Source organism: Triticum urartu, chromosome 3A (assembly GCF_056163025.1).
Source record: "Triticum urartu cultivar PI428250 chromosome 3A, HENAU_Tu73, whole genome shotgun sequence".
In the NCBI taxonomy this organism is placed as follows: Eukaryota; Viridiplantae; Streptophyta; class Magnoliopsida; order Poales; family Poaceae; genus Triticum; species Triticum urartu.
Genome location: NC_141875.1, coordinates 678,166,923 through 678,183,853, shown reverse-complemented (window position 1 = coordinate 678,183,853; position 16,931 = coordinate 678,166,923).

The following is a 16,931-nucleotide window of genomic DNA, read 5'->3' as shown; positions in this document are numbered from 1 at the left end:
GTCCCGGGACCGGGAGTAAGTGGTGGTCGTGAGGAAATGGGTACTCCTAGTAACCAGGAACGGACTCGCTCTATCTTTATCCAGGTTCGTTGCAAGGACTACACAGAAATAGAGACTCGGTTGTTTTTTTCTTAAAATCAAACAAAATGCTTGAGACTTTGAAATATACTCCTTTCGTTCTTAAATATTTGTCTTTTTAGAGATTTCAAATAACTACCATATACGAATGTATATAGACATATTTTAGAGTGTAGATTCACTCATTTTACTCAGAAACAGAGAGAGTATTATGTTTTTATCCACATGATCACCACAGACTAATAGAATATTTAATTTTTAAAAATTAGCTGACATGAATATCCTGTTGGTCTGCATTGAGTCTATAATGAATCTTTTTTAGGGAGCCCCGCACCGTGGCTAGCTTTATTGATTTGCAAACATAATTACTACCGAAGCAGAAGTGTTATAATATTACAAATCAAAAAGCACAACAAAAGGTTCCAAATCAGAAAGCGCAAGATCGGCTATGCCTCGTGTATCTTGTCAAAGACGCAATCAAACTCGCTGTCGTTCGATCTTTTTTCTCTTTGAACCTTTTGTCACTCGCGGTCACCTGTGACCTGCTGTTTTGCCTCTTCGCTCAATGAAATATTCATACGTAGAAATTGAGTCATCGAAATACATTAAAAAAACATCAAGTGCCAAACCATGTTAATTAGCCGCAATAGTATACCAGCCGCAAATGTTGATGATCGTCCAAAAAATATAGGCGGGAGCATCACCCCGATCTAGATAAATAGCAGCGTCAACATCACCAGACCAAGTTATCTACTTTGCTCGCAAAGTTTCAAAATGCTGATGAGCATATAACACACAGTTGAAGAAGACCACGTTGGCGCCGTGGATGGTCATGGAGACACGCCCATTGAACATCAACAAGAACCAACCTGATGAGCACAATGTTGTCGTCGTGTTTGGTTGTCATCTCAAATATTACATGTATTGCATACTTGTCACAGTTCAGTCTGGCTGAGCAAAAACAGGTCAAAAACCAACATCTGCATATTGTTTGGTCGCCCGTATTGCACCAGTGGCCATTTTAGGGACAACTGTTTGGTTGCACACATTTGTGCTTTAGGGTCAGCAGATGCACACCACATTTGTTTGGCTGCATGCACGTTTGTGTTCTGCTGAACCTTTTCAAATGTGGTGGCCTTACCACCACATTTGTAGCACAACAACAAAGAACAGACAGCACAACCAAGATAAGCAAGCAACGAACAACAGGGTAAACAACAGATTAACAAGCAAACTAGTATAACTACGGCGATAAGTTAAAGACAACTTGGGCATCCCATGCCCCCTGCTTCACACCAGGGTGCTGATCCTGGCCAAAACATTAGTAAGTTCACAGCACTAGTTCAAACGACCACAACAAACTACTAGCACGTTCATACTTAAGACTTCGTACTAGATCTAGAGCGCGAGAGAAATGTCGCTGATGTAGTTGTGCTTGGTGCAGTGAACCCTGCACATGATCAACCTGTCATGGTCGTAAATCTGCACCTTGAGGCCAAGTCCGGAGATCCACGGGATGAGGAGGTCGCCGGGGACGACCCTATGGCGGCGGCAGAAGTACTGCGAGTCGACGCGCGGTGCCTTCGTGATAGAGGCGAGGGTCCTGATCTTTCGATGAGATGATAACTATCGATTTGGTGGAGACGACTTTGACGATCCGACTACAAACGTGCACGACGTTGCGCCTTAGCAATCGCTAAACCAACTCCGGGAGGTTATTGACCACGCTGGAGCACGATCAACTTGACCACGAAGGTCTATTCGTGCAAGCAATCGAAGAACAAGCAAGAATATGATTAAGCAATCTGAATATTGCGAGTATGGATGAAGTATTGATAAAAGTGGGGTTTCATAAGCGGTCTTGGTCTGGTCGTTGGACACAAACGAAGTACACGAAGTTGCAGCTATGGCTAACTTTTAACTAAATAAAACCCAAGTCTAAACGATGCCTTAAGGGCTATATTTATAGGGAAAAGAGAGGGGATTTTGTCCACCCTTGGCAAGGTGGGACTAAAACACCTCCTAAGTCGTTTTCCCTACAACATGGACTCTAAAAATAGATTACATGGGCCTGGCCCAAAATAAGGTGGCGCAACACCAATAATAAGCTATGGACGAAATTTATGAAAGGTCATCTTGTATATTTCGTCCACCATCTTGTATGTCATCGTGGTGGCTTCAAAGTCCGGAAATCTCCACTTGAACCTCCGCTCTTGTTCTGTTCGCACGCACCTTCATCTCCGTGCTTGACCATGCTCCAATGTTCAACCTTCTTGTCCATGCTAGACACTTCAATTGCAAGCAGCACAAATGTATCTAAGTTAGGCAGCATCATATTCTCATGAACATTAGAAACATTACCAAGAAACGAAAGTACCTGATAATTTAATTGGCGTATCTGAGCTCTAGCAACTGTTCCAAGAGGTAAAACAGTAGGGGATATGGGTGTAACTGTAGTAGCCATGTCCTCATCATCCTTCCCTTCTTGAAAACAAAGCCGTCCTCGGTGTTTCTTAATCTGAAATCTGGCTAACAAAAGAGACAAGGTGTACATGTTGTATATGTATATGTCGTCCATTTTCACTGATCTCAGTTGGGCCACATGTGACACAGTTATACAAGAGCACCCTTCAAAAGTCGTGAAATATAAAGCCAATATATTATCGCAAGAAGTCAAAGGCATGAAAAAATTGCAACTCAGTTTGCACATATAAGTGAAGCTCTTATTCATATCAAAAGATTGACAATGCTTATCATTAAACCATCCCAACAATGATGAACCATCACCAAGATTAGAGGTCATATCAAAATGATTAAACATTGGCACAATTATTTTCAAACGTATTTGATCCAAATCTGATTTATTCCCTGATTCACTTGATTCTTTTGCATCAATAGTTAATTCAATGGGTTCACTCAAAATTGTTTGATCACATGGCAAAGTCAAATCATGAACATAGTCCTCTAAAATAGCTGGTGTGATCAAAGTAGTGGGTAGCTCATCGCATGGTTCATTTAAATTGACAAGGCATTCATCATACTCATGTGGAGGTGGAAGATCGGTACCTTTGTCATTACCTCTTATGATCAACAAAGATGATTTAGGCACTCTAGGTGGCGACATGTCACATGGTGGAGGTGATGTAGTGCTCTCAACAATGGATGTTGTTGCCATAGGAGACGCAGTGGTGGAAGGAACAACCGTCGCAACTCGTGGGATTTGCACCTTCCGCTTGTTTATCTTGTGGGCAACATGTCTTGTTATCTCCTGTTCAGCTTTGCAAGCAAGACGAAACAAACGGTCCATAGGATAACATGTTTCATGAATTAGTATCTCCTGAATGTCACGGTTTAATCCTCCCAAAATCTATTCATAAATTCTTCTTCACTTTCTTCTAAAGAGGAATGCAACAAGGTAGTTTGTAAATCATCATAATATTTCGTTACAGTGTCACTACCTTGTTTTAAATGTTGCAACTTTTTAATCATGTCACGAGTATAATAAGCGGGGACGAATGTATGTCGCATGGCAAGTTTCAAATCATCCCAAGTAATAGGTATATAATCAGGCACTAGTGCAGAACCGGGCAATAGCACCGATTCGTAAGGCCCTTTAGTGCCGGTTTAGGAACCAGCACTAAAGTTTCGGCACTAAAGGCCCCCCCTTTAGTACCGGTTCAGCACGAACCGGTGCTAAAAGGGATCCACGTGGCACGAGCTAGCTCCGGGGGCCGGGAGCCCTTTAGTACCGGTTGGTAACACCAACCGGTACTAAATGGTTGTGGGGTTTTTGGTTTTATGATTTCTTTTTCATTTAATTTTGTGTTTCCATTTTAATTCTTTTTCGTTTGCTGGTATTTTATGGTACTACACATTGTACACGTTATGCATATATATATATATATAATTTCTAGTAGAACCAATCATATATATATATATATATATATATATATATATATCATCAATGTCTCACAAACCACCATATTAATTTACACATACACACATGTATAGCTATATACAATTTCTCCTACATATGCATGTTGCCTTCGGAGCCAGTGGCATTAGCCTAATTGGTGCCTTCGGAGCACGATGACAATTGGAAGTGGTTCATGGGGGCGGTAGCGGGTAATAGTATTCTCCCTTCGGATTTATGACCTGGTCGAGCAAAAATCCCGCTATTTCCTCTTGAAGTGCTTCTACGCGCTCCGTTGGTAGGAGCTTGTCCCACACCTCTTTGAACTGTTAAGAAGGAGATCAATATGCATGTGTATTAGTTGTGTGACTAGATATCGATAATGGTGTAAAAATTGTGAATAGTGTTCTGACAAGCGTACCCATTCCTGTCTTTGAGATCTGCTCCTTTCGGACGCCATCATGCGAATGTTCTCGCAAACGCAGAATGCACACAGATCAGTCCCCTGCGTCTGCTTCAGGGCCTTTATTACGAGAATGGAATTTAATTTGATCAGATAATAATTAATCAAGCATGATAATTAAAGAGATGGCAGCTAGCTAGCTAGCTAGTACTACTTAATTACTTACCTTGGATCAAAACCATTTCAGCTTTGGTTTCCATTCGCCTTCCGTGACGCTGATGAACCTTGCCCAAGCCCTGCCCGCCGACAAAGAAAATGAATAAAGGGGTTATTAAATAGTTCATATCATGAAATTAATGACGAACTAAATAGGCCGAGATATATAGTTAATAATGATTGAAATTACCTGTTGACTATCCCAAACAAGATGTTATAGTCACTATTTGCTTTGAGTAGCGAGTCCAGTATTTCAACTGTTCCGGCGTCAACTTTAATGATACACAAGATCCAGTGAAATTTGCAGGCACACACGTTTGCATGTCTTAATTAAGCGGGCATATGTAAGAAAAAACATGTAGCTAGCTAGTAGGCAAAAACAGAGAATTTGTAGTACAAGAAAGTGTGACTCACTGGAAGTTGTAAGGAAGTAGTATATCTTCATTGTATTTGAGGCGCTTCAAGAACTCTAGCATGCTGTCCTCTACCTCTTTTTCTTGATGCTTGTTCATTTTCCATGTGTATTCATTAACGGTGTTTGGGTCAATGAACCCAATGCCATAGCGTCCACATTTTCTCATTTCATACATCTTCATCCTGCATAATACCACAGAAAAGAATATAGTGAGGATAATTACAGGTAATGATTGATCAAAAGGATCACTACAGCTAGCTTGAGACTTAAATTACAGAAAGAAATCACTTACAGACAATAGCAACTGACGATAGATTTGTCGAGTGCGTCTTGATTGTATAACTGAAACAGTTCAGGATACTCAACAGCCACAACTTTCTCATGGTAGTAATCATCCTTCTTGACATTCACCATGAGGGACTCTCGATTGGATCTCTTGGTAATGTCCATGTACCATTGATGCAATTCATACATTCTCGTTGGGAGCTTGTTGACATCTTCTGGCTTGACCAAAGGTTGGCCCCGGACATATTTCCGTTTTATTTCCTCCTCTGTAATCCCAGGCATGTCCTCGATCTCGAGGAGTTGTCCAACAGTGATCTTGAGTTCTTCAGCCTGCATTATATGCTCCTGGGTTATTACCACATCGCCCACCTCGGGAACGTAAACTGTTTGGCCACAATAATATTGGGCGGCGTACTGTCACGTGTTGTTGGCGGCACAACAAGCGGGGGGGGGGGGGGTCGATTGCGCCGCCTGTTTTCCTAGCTGGGCAACGGTTTTCCTGCATTTTTTGACAGCTGCTTGTTGTTTGCTTGAGCTCGAGCTCGCCTCCTTCTGTAGACGTCGTCGATGTAACTTCCTGATGTGGCGCTCATAGTCTGAGTCAACAGGCTTAGGAGCTGGTGGTTGAGCCATACGAATGAAGTGGTCAACTACTTCCACAGGCACTTTCTCCCTTGGCGGCGGTGGCGGTTTCGGTCCAAAATGGGCGTCGACTTCTGCCTGCACTATGGCATTGGTTTGCTCCTCGGTCCTGTCGTAAGCCCTCACAGGAAGAGGAGTAGTGAGGTTTGGACCATATTTATATCGCTTGCCTCCGCCTATACTTCCTGTACTATGACCTCGACTCGTACCGCTACGCACCATAGCTGCGGGGTGTCTCTTCTGCGACTGCTGAGGCGGCGGAGACGGCTGACGGGGCTGAGTTGGACGAGGAGGAGTGGCCTGAAGCTGTGCCGGACTTGCAGTGGCCTGAGGTTGTGCCGGACTTGGAGGAGGAGTGGACGTCTGACGCTGTGTTGGACTTGGAGGAGGAGTGGCCTGACACTTTGCCGGACTTGGAGGAGGAGGAGTGGCCTCATGCGTTGGTGGACTTAGAGGAGCGGGAGTCTGCTGACTCGGTGGCGGACTCCGACGAGGAGTCAGGTGACGCGGTGTCGGTGGCCTTCGAAAGATGATGCAATCCTTTCTCCATAGGATGACACGATGTATGGCCTCTCCCAATGTGTGCTCGTCGTCACCTCCAGGAATGTCAAGCTGTAGCTCCGAATATGGGTCCACCACCTCATCAACCAAGACACGAGCATAGCCCGCTGGAATCGGGTTGCAATGGAAGGTTGCCTCGGGGGAATTTGAAAAAGCAACGGCGTCCGCCACCTTCATGGATATGTTCTTCATTTTGAAGTGTAGCTTGCAGTTAGTGTTCTCCGTGATGTCATCCACGGGGTATCTATCCAGCACTACTGCGTCGCCCGGGGTGGAACCCACGCTGCTTCTCGGCATGGATGGGGCGGTGGTATCCAATGCTGGATCATCCGCTAGCTGCTGCAGATGCTGAGACCCCCTTTGCTGGCTAAGTGAGTCGATCTGCTCCTGCTGCCGCTAGAATTTAGCTGCCAATTCCGCTTGACTTGCTTCTAGGCCTTGAAGGCGTTCATAGTCCCGCTTCCTCTGCTCCTCCTCCATCTTCCTCTTCTTCTCCTCCGCAATCTTCTTTCTCGCACGGGTTCTGTAGTCGGCGTTCCAGTCCAAAAACCCCTCATACCACGGAAGAGCGCCCTTGCCTCGTGTTCTTCCCGGGTGTTCAGGATTTCCCAAGGCACGTGTAAGCTCGTCGTTCTCTCTGTTGGGCTGGAACACCCCCGATCGAGCCTCTTCTATTGCAACAAGTAGCGCATCGCCGGCTCCGTTCAGACATGCCTTCGTCGAAACATTGCCTGTCTTCGGGTCCAACTCCCCCCCATGCGCATAGAACCAAGTCCTGCACCTGGGGGGCCAGCTCTTAGTAACCGGAGTGACACCTGCATCCTCCATCTCTTTCTCAGACTTATCCCACTTAGTCATAGCCACCGCGTAGCCACCTGGCCCCAGCTTATGGAACTTATCCTTTTTTTCGGCATTCTTCTTGTTTATTCTCGACCGTTCCTTAGCTAATTCTGAATCCTTGAACTTCACGAAATCGTCCCAATGAGCACTTTGATTCTCTAGTATCCCCTCGAATACTGGAGTCTTCCTTCCTCCCTTGACGTACTTCTCCCACATCATTCTCTTGTGGTTCTTGAATGCATCCGCCATCTTCCTAAAAGCAGCGTCCTTGACTTTCCGCACATCTGCTTCTGTGAAATTATCTGGTAGGGTGAAATGTTCCATGAGAGTATCCCAAAGAAGATTTTTTTGATTCTAGTCGACAAAAGTAACATCTGGACGTGGATTTGCTGGCTTTCTCCATTCTTGAAGGGAGATCGGGAGTTGGTCCTTCACAAGAACTCCGCACTGACGAACGAACTTGTCCGCAATATTTTTAGGCGCTAATGGTTCGCCATTAGGTTTGAATGCCTCGATATTGTACTTTACGCCCTCCTTCAACTTTTTGTTCGGGCCTCGTTTCGTCCTTTTGCCTGAAGATTTGCTCGATTCGGATGGCTGAAAGAAGAAAGATCGATTCGTTGATATATCTTCAACTCATTTAAAACATGCGATGATCACCAGATTCCTGCTTATATAAATATATATACCTCGCCGGTGTTTGTTGTTTCAGGATCAACATGTTCTTCGTCGTAGTTCATGACTTCATCTTCTCGGTCGTCGCGATCGAATATCATATCACCCTCTCCGGTGTTGTTTAGAAATTCGGAGCCATCAAAATCTTCTTCATTCTGATCATCATCTGGCCCGCGTATGATATCGAACATGGTGTGTTCTCTCTCTCTGTCGGTATTGTCCGCCATAGCTTTTATTTAACTATGCCAAAAGAAATATAAAACAATTTAGTATAATCTCGAATAATAGATATAATCTCGAATACATCGTCTCGAATAATAGATATAATATTGAATACATCACTGGCTAGCTAGCTAGCAAGCTAATAAAGATCGAATACTACAGAGTAATCTAGGCCACTCGCGGTTCCTGAGGTGCGGGCGGTGGACACCCAAAGAGAAGGAACCATCACTGGATCATAGCTCGGGTGATCTCCCCAAAGAACCTGCCAGGTATTGGAGAACCTGACGTCCATAGCAGCCATGTAGCGCTGGACGTGCTCGTCCTCCTCCCTGACACGGAGACGTACCACCTCCGGCGGGGCCGGCTCCCTCCGCACCGAAAGTGGCCCACGCGAATGCCACCAAAGGAGATGAGGGTCGACGACGGGACCCGGGGCCGGGTTCCTCACCAAGTGTCGCGCCCCTGAAGGTAGCACCTCCCAGTGCCAGCCCGGCGGAGCCCAGTCCCGGACATGGGTCCTCTGAAGCAGGACGTCGTCGCGGACGTGTCGACGGCGAGGATGCGGGCCGGGCATCGTCGACAACAAAATACTATATGCCGCAAAAGTAAAGTAACATTTTTTAAATGATGGATTGTGATGATTTCATATATGCAAATTCTAAATTTTATAACTAAAAATATAAGAAACTAAAAAAACATCGATCATCGTCTAACAATTTGAAATTAATCTAATTCATCTAGCTAGCTAAAACTAACATTTCCAAAATTTCTAACATTTCTATATAACTAACATTTCTATAACATTTGACATTATATATATTATAACTAACATTTCTAAATACTATTTGACATTAATCTAATCTAATTAATTAATTCATCTAAAACTTTGTATGAAAAACAGAAAAACAGAAAAAACTAAAAGCTAAAAACAGAAAAATTGTGTGTGTGTGCGCGTCGTGTGTGTGTGTGTGTGTGTGTGTGTGTGTGTGTGTGTGCATGTAGTGTGTGTGTGCGCGCGCGCGTGTGTGTGCGCTACGGTCGGCGCCGACGCCGGCGCCGGTATGCGCTACGATCGATTGGAGGGAGGAGAGGGGCCGGGGGAGGGGCTCACAGCGCGCGCGGGCAAGGTCGAGGCGACGGCGACGGCGAGGCGAGGTCGATCCAAAGGCGACGGCGACGGCGAAGCGAGAGGATCAGCGACGGGGGTGCCGTGGAGTCGACGGGGACGACGCGGCGAGGACGGGGGCGTCGCGGAGTCGACGGGGACGGCGCGACGGGGGCGGCGACGGCGCGGGACGGGGCGGCGGCAGAGAGAAGTGGGAGATGAGAAACTGAAAATTTTCGAAGTGTTTCTTATATAGGGGACACCTTTAGTATCGGTTGGAGCCACCAACCGGTACTAAAGGCCTGTTTTGGCCAGGCCAAGCGGGGGGGGAAGCACCCCCCTTTAGTACCGGTTCCTGGCTCCAACCGGTACTAAAGCCCCCCCTTTAGTACCGGTTGGTTCCACGACCCGGTACTAAAGGGGGTGCGCTGCCAGGCGAGGGGCGCAGAAGTTTAGTCCCACCTCGCTAGCCGAAGGGCGCTCACACCTGCTTATAAGCCCCGCCGCTGCTGCTGTCTCGAGCTCCTCTCTAAAGCAGGCCTTCTGGGCCTACCTCTGCTACTTTGCCCTGTGGGGCCTATTGGGCTTGCGGGCCTGCATCCTGGCCCAACAACAGGTTGGGTTTCTAGTCGTATGCAGGCCGCTGTGGCCCGGTAGGTGGGCTTTTTTCATTTAGTTTTTTCTTTTCTGCTTTATTTATTTTGTTTTATTTATTTTTAGTTGTTTTTTGCTGTATTTAGAGTTTCTTTGTGAATATTTTTGATAGTTTTTAGAAACTTTCAGTTAGTGCCGGTAGTTTTTAAATTTGAATAGTTTAAATTTTGAATTATTTGAAATTTGTGTGAATCACTAGTTTGTGAATAACTTAACTTTAAAAATACATTTTCCAGTGATTCTTTTTTCTTATGTTTAATATTAGTGTGTTTTATCATTATATTCAATTTGGTAATGCTTAAGTTATTTAAAAATGAAATGCCTTTGTAACGGATGAGTTTTCGTCCGAAACCCTGATACTTCGAAACAGATTGTCCATTTTGTACACGAAGTGCATCCAGTTTTTGCGGTAACCCTCTCTACTTTTCTGCACATGCTATGTGGGTGAAATTATGATACCATGCCAACTTTCATCCTTTTCTAAGTTCATTTGAAATGCTTTTCAATTCAGGGTCATTTAGCTGAAAAAATCAATAAATGCATGAAAGAATTTGCTTGCACATAAAATTTCTTCGCGTTTCAAATGCCAAAACACATAACTAGCTACCCTAACTATTACAGAGATTCCCTCCTGGGTGTGAAACACAGAAGAAAGAGATGATAGTTAAGCCGATCACATCCCAGATCTTTGGGTGTGAAACTTTTTCTTCGCGTGTGTCCCTTTGCGTCGTAGCCATGGAAAATCTTCATCATTTAACGGGATGCTCGGGTCAATATTCACTGTGAATGGAGCAATTTCATCAAACTTTTCATAATCTTCTGACTTGTCTGTCTTGTCATCCACTCCCACGATGTTTCTCTTCCCAGAAAGAACTATGTGCCGCTTTGACTCATCGTACGATGCATTCGCTTCCTTATCTTTTCTTTTTCTTGGCTTGGTAGACATGTCCTTCACATAGAAAACCTGTGCCACATCATTGGCTAGGACGAATGGTTCGTCTGCATACGCAAGATTGTTGAGATCCACTGTTGTCATTCCATACTGCGGGTCTTCCGTTACCCCGCCTCATGTCATATTGACCCATTTGCACCGAAACAAAGGGACCTTCAAACCACGTCGATAGTCAAGTTCCCATATGTCCTGTATATAACCATAATATGTTTCCTTTCCCGTCTTGGTTTCTGCATCAAAGCGGACACCACTGTTTTGGTTGGTGCTCTTCTTATCTTGGGCGATCGTGTAAAATGTATTACCATTTATCTCGTACCCTTTGAAAGTCATTATATTCGAAGATGGTAACTGGGACAGCAAGTACAGGTCATCTTCAATAGAGGTGTCATGCATGATACGTGCTTGCAACCAGCTGGCGAAACTCCTGGTTTGTTCACGTGTAATCCAGTCATCAGACCGCTCCGGGTGTTTGGAGCGTAGCAAATTCTTGTGTTCATCCATATACGGAGCCACCAAGGAGGAATTCTGTAGAACTGTGTAGTGTTCTTCAGTGAGAGAATGTCCGTCCATACATATTATTTGTTCCCCTCCTAGCATGCCTTTTCCATCCAGTCTGCCCTTATGCCGCGATTCAGGAACACCAATCGGCTTAAGGTCAGGAATAAAGTCAATACAAAACTCAATGACCTCCTCATTTTGACGGCCCTTGGAGATGCTTCCTTCTGGCCTAGCACAGTTATGAACATATTTCTTTAAGACTCCCATGAACCTCTCAAAGGAGAACATATTGTGTAGAAATACAGGACCCAAAACGTTAATCTCTTCGCATAGGTGAACTAGGACGTGCGTCATGATGTTGAAGAAGGATGGTGGGAACACCAACTCGAAACTGACAAGACATTGCACCAAATCATTCTGTAACCTTGGTATGATTTCTGGATCGATTACCTTCTGAGAGATTGCATTGAGAAATGCACATAGCTTCACAATGGCTAATCGAACATTTTCCGGTAGAAGCCCCCTCAATGCAACCGGAAGCAGTTGCGTCATAATCACGTGGCAGTCATGAGACTTTAGGTTCTGGAACTTTTTCTCTGCCATGTTTATTATTCCCTTTATATTCGACGAGAAGCCAGACGGTACCTTAATACTGAGCAGGCATTCAAAGAAAATTTCCTTCTCTTCTTTGGTAAGAGCGTAGCTTGCATGACCCTGATGTATGCCGTCTTTTCCGTGCATACGTTGCTGGTCCTCCCGTGCCTCAGGTGTATCTTTTGTCTTCCCATACACGCCCAAGAAGCCAAGCAGGGTCACACAAAGATTCTTCGTCACGTGCATCACGTCGATTGCGGAGCGGACCTCGAGGTCTTTCCAATAGGGCAGGTCCCAAAATATAGATTTCTTCTTCCACATGGGTGCGCGTCCGTCAGCGTCATTCGGAACAGGTTGTCCACCAGGACCCTTTCCAAAGACCACCTTCAAATCCTTGACCATATCATGTACATCAGCACCAGTACGGTGGCGAGGCTTCGTCCGGTGATCCGCCTCACCTTTGAAATGCTTGCCTTTCTTTCTTACGGGATGCCTGCTCGGAAGAAATCGACGATGTCCCAGGTACACATTCTTATTAGCCAAATATATACTGTCAGTACCGTCCAAACAGTGCGTGCATGCGCGGTATCCCTTGTTTGTCTGTCCTGAAAGGTTACTGAGAGTAGGCCAATCATTGATGGTCACGAACAGCAACGCCTTTAGGTCAAATTCTTCCCCCATGTGCTCATCCCACGCACGTACACCTGTTCCATTCCACAGTTGTAAGAGTTCTTCAACTAATGGCCTTAGGTACACATCAATGTCGTTGCCGGGTTGCTTAGGGCCTTGGATGAGCACTGGCATCATAATGAACTTCCTCTTCATGCACAACCAAGGAGGAAGGTTATACAGATATAGAGTCACAGGCCAGGTGCTATGGTTGTTGCTCTGCTCCCCAAAAGGATTAATGCCATCTGCGCTTAGACCAAACCATACGCTCCTTGCGTCATCTGCAAACTCCTTCCCGTACTTTCTTTCGATTTTTCTCCACTGCGACCCGTCAGCGGGTACTCTCAACTTTCCGTCTTTCTTACGGTCTTCTCTGTGCCATCGCATCGCCTTGGCATGCTCTTTGTTTTGGAACAAACGTTTCAACCGTGGTATTATAGGAGCATACCACATCACCTTGGCAGGAATCTTCTTCCTGGGGCGCCGGCCCTCGACATCACCAGGGTCATCGCGGCAGATCTTATAGCGCAATGCACCACATACCGGGCAAGCGTTCAAATCCTCGTACTCACCGCGGTAGAGGATGCAATCATTAGGGCATGCATGTATCTTCTGCACCTCTAACCCTAGAGGGCAGACAACCTTCTTTGCTTCGTACGTACTCTCGGGCAATTCGTTGTCCTTTGGAAGCATATCCTTTATCATTACCAGCAACTTTCCAAATCCCTTGTCAGATACACCATTCTCTGCCTTCCATTGCAGCAATTCCAGTGTGATGCCCAGCTTTTTCTTGTCACCTACGCAATTCGGGTACAACAATTTTTTGTGATCCTCTAACATGCGCTGCAACTTCTTCTTCTCCAAATCACTTGCGCAGTTTCTCTTTGCATTGGCAATGGCCCGACCTAGATCATCAACGGGCTCATCTGATGCCTCTTCTTCAGCTTCTTCCCGCATTGCCGGCTCAGCTTCTTCCCGCATTACCGGCTCAGCTTCTTCCCCCATTGTTGTATCATCGTATTCAGGGAACCCATGGCCAGGATAGCTGTCGTCGTCCTCTTCTTCTTCATTGTCTTCCATCGTAACCCCTCTTTCTCCGTGCTTGGTCCAAACATTATAATGGGGCATGAAACCGGTCTTAAACAGGTGGACGTGAATGGTTCTTGACGTAGAGTAATTGTGACCATTCTTACAGCGAGCACATGGACAAGGCATAAAACCATCCGCCCGCTTGTTTGCCTCAGCCGCAAGCAGAAAAGTACGCACGCCCTCAACGAACTGGGGAGAGCATCGGTCATCGTACATCCATTGCCGGCTCATCTTCATTACACAACACCGAATAGGCCAAATTAATACAAGTTCATACATAAAGTTCATACAACACTTAAATGCAACAAACAAATAACTCTCTAGCTAAAGCATTTAAATGCAACAACAAATACGATCAAGATCGCAACTAAGGTAACAATGGATCCAACAGCATAATGATACCAAGCCTCACTATCGATGGCATATTTTCTAATCTTTCTAATCTTCAAGCGCATTTTCTTCATCTTGATCTTGTGATCATCGACGACATCGGCAACATGCAACTCCAATTCCATCTTCTCCCCCTCAATTCTTTTCAATTTTTCTTTCAAGTACTCGTTTTCTCTTTCAACTAAATTTAACCTCTCGGCAATAGGGTCGGTTGGAATTTCCTGTTCAGATACCTCCTAGAAAAAATTTCTATGTCAACTTGATGGGCATAATTTGTCATAAACACGAAATGCAACTAGTTTTAAAAGAGAATATACATACCACATCCGAATCATAACAAGGACTAGGGCCGACGGGGACGGATATCAAAACCATGGCACTATATGTATAACAAACAACGTACGGGTAAGATAATTATACGAGTAACTATATATCCAAATCACACAAACATCAATTTTTATATAAAATTTCATGAACAAGAGGCTCACCACAAGGTGGTGCCGGTGACGGGACGGTGCGGGCGATCGACGGTGGCTACGATGGAGATTTAGAAGGCACTAAGTAAACCACACCTACATATGCAAACTAAGTGTTATTTTTGACCTCAAATTGCATATAAATCAAATACTAGCACATATATATATATATCCTCCCAAATTACTAAACTCACAAATTAATCACTATATAAACCAATGCAAGAGCTAATCTAGCAATGAGAGATGAAAGGACAAAGTTGCTAACCTTTGTGATCATTTGAATGGATGAGGGCCTTCAAATCTTGACAAATTTTGGGTAAATTTTGTGATGAACTCGAGAGGAAGAAGGGAAGAACAGAGGAGAGGGCCGGAGAGGGGAAAGGGGGAAGAACAGAGTGCTGGTGGACGAAGGGTTCATATAGGACGACCTTTAGTACCGGTTCGTGGCACGAACCGGTACTAAAGGTGCTGGAGGGGCCCCACTCTGACAACATCCTGCCACCACTCTCATTAGTACCGGTTCGTGGCACGAACCGGTGCTAAAGGTTCGCCACGAACCGGTACTAATGAAAGCGGCCCGGCTATCCGTTGGAACCGGCACTAATGTATACATTAGTGCCGGCTCAAATACAAACCGGCACTAATGTGCTTCACGTTTGACCATTTTTCCACTAGTGAGGGTGTAACCGACAATATTCACTCCACCAAACTAAAGCATAACCAGTGAAAGAACCAACCGCAACCTTAACTTTTTTACGTTCATCAAAATTATGGGAAGCAAATATAATATTTATGTCGAACTCCCATTCAATATATAAAGCAGGTCTAAAACGGCCATTAAATGATGGTATAGAAACATTAACCTGATCATGTGCATTTGGATGTTTATGCACCTCTCGTGATCGTTGTGGAATTTGCATAGGTGGTGGCACGTCTCCCGCGATCGACAAAGCCCATGGATTGACTCTAGATCCTGTCATGATTAGTAGAAACAAGAAACAAAATCCAAAAATAATGTTCCTATAACTACTACGATGTGGTAGTAAAACGCTCACAGTAAAGCAAATATCAATGTCTTACAATGTCTTACCATGCAGCAGGCGGTGATCGGCAACCAGCGGTGTCAAGTAACTCCAAAAGTTGGCTAAAGCGATTGCTAGGTGAACGTATGGATACACGGTGTAGAAATATGTGGAGCTGGGTTGACTTTATATATGTGAAAAAAATGCTACAACCACGTTAATTAATGCAAGCTGAAAATTCATTCAAAGTGGTCGAGTGCTGGTTCTAGGCTAGACCGTACTAGAGACGCGAGCCTATAACACAAATAATTTTCACGCACTGACAAAGTAGCACAAAACAATACACGGTGAGGGGAAAAAAACTGCACTCCAAGATACTTCCGAACAATAGGATGCCCTCCAAACAGAATAAACCACTTAAATCTATCTCATCCTTCCACAATATTCTGTTTTTTTTGCAGCGTGGTCTCCAACGTGAATGATTCCAACCAAACAAACTAGCATGTATAGATGTACTTTGTCTTTTTTTTTCTTCCAGTGCAAATTTTGCAACCGGACCAACACAACAGAAGCTGTCGAATCTGTTTTTCTTTTCTATCCTTCCAAAAGATGTGCGTGTATTCTACCACGTTAGGCCTTTCTTTGAAAACAAGATGCAAAAAACGAAATTTCCTTCAACAGGCCAAATTTGGATCAGCACTTGCCTTCTCTCTCTTTTTTTTTTGCTGCGATCTCCACTTCTCCCGTAATCAGGCCAAATCTGCTCTTTTTTTTTAGCTGATCTGAAGTTACCAAACCAGTAAGATTCGGCCTGATCTTTTTTTTATTTTGCAGATCCGAAGTTACCAAACCAGGTGCATACTACGTCCCCCTTTTCCTCTTCTTTTTTAGTCAAAACGCCCCAGCAAACTTCCCACAAAATCAGCCAGCTACCAAACACCAACGCACTTGCCTTTTGTTTTAACTCACTTTCCAATTAAATTAAACCGATCAGCCCTCTTTTTTTTATTTGGCTGATTTTTTTTTGCGTATTACTTTCCAATTAGCGCACAACTCATGTCCTTCCTTCCTTCCTTCTTTTTTCAAAGAAAATTGCCCAACAACAACGGCCACCAACCAAACCGATTGGCACTTGCCTTTTTTTGTAATCTTTTCTTTTGATACGCACAAAACTTTCCGCAACCAACAGATTCCTCACTAATTGCAGTTTCAACTTTCCTTTCAAGCACCCA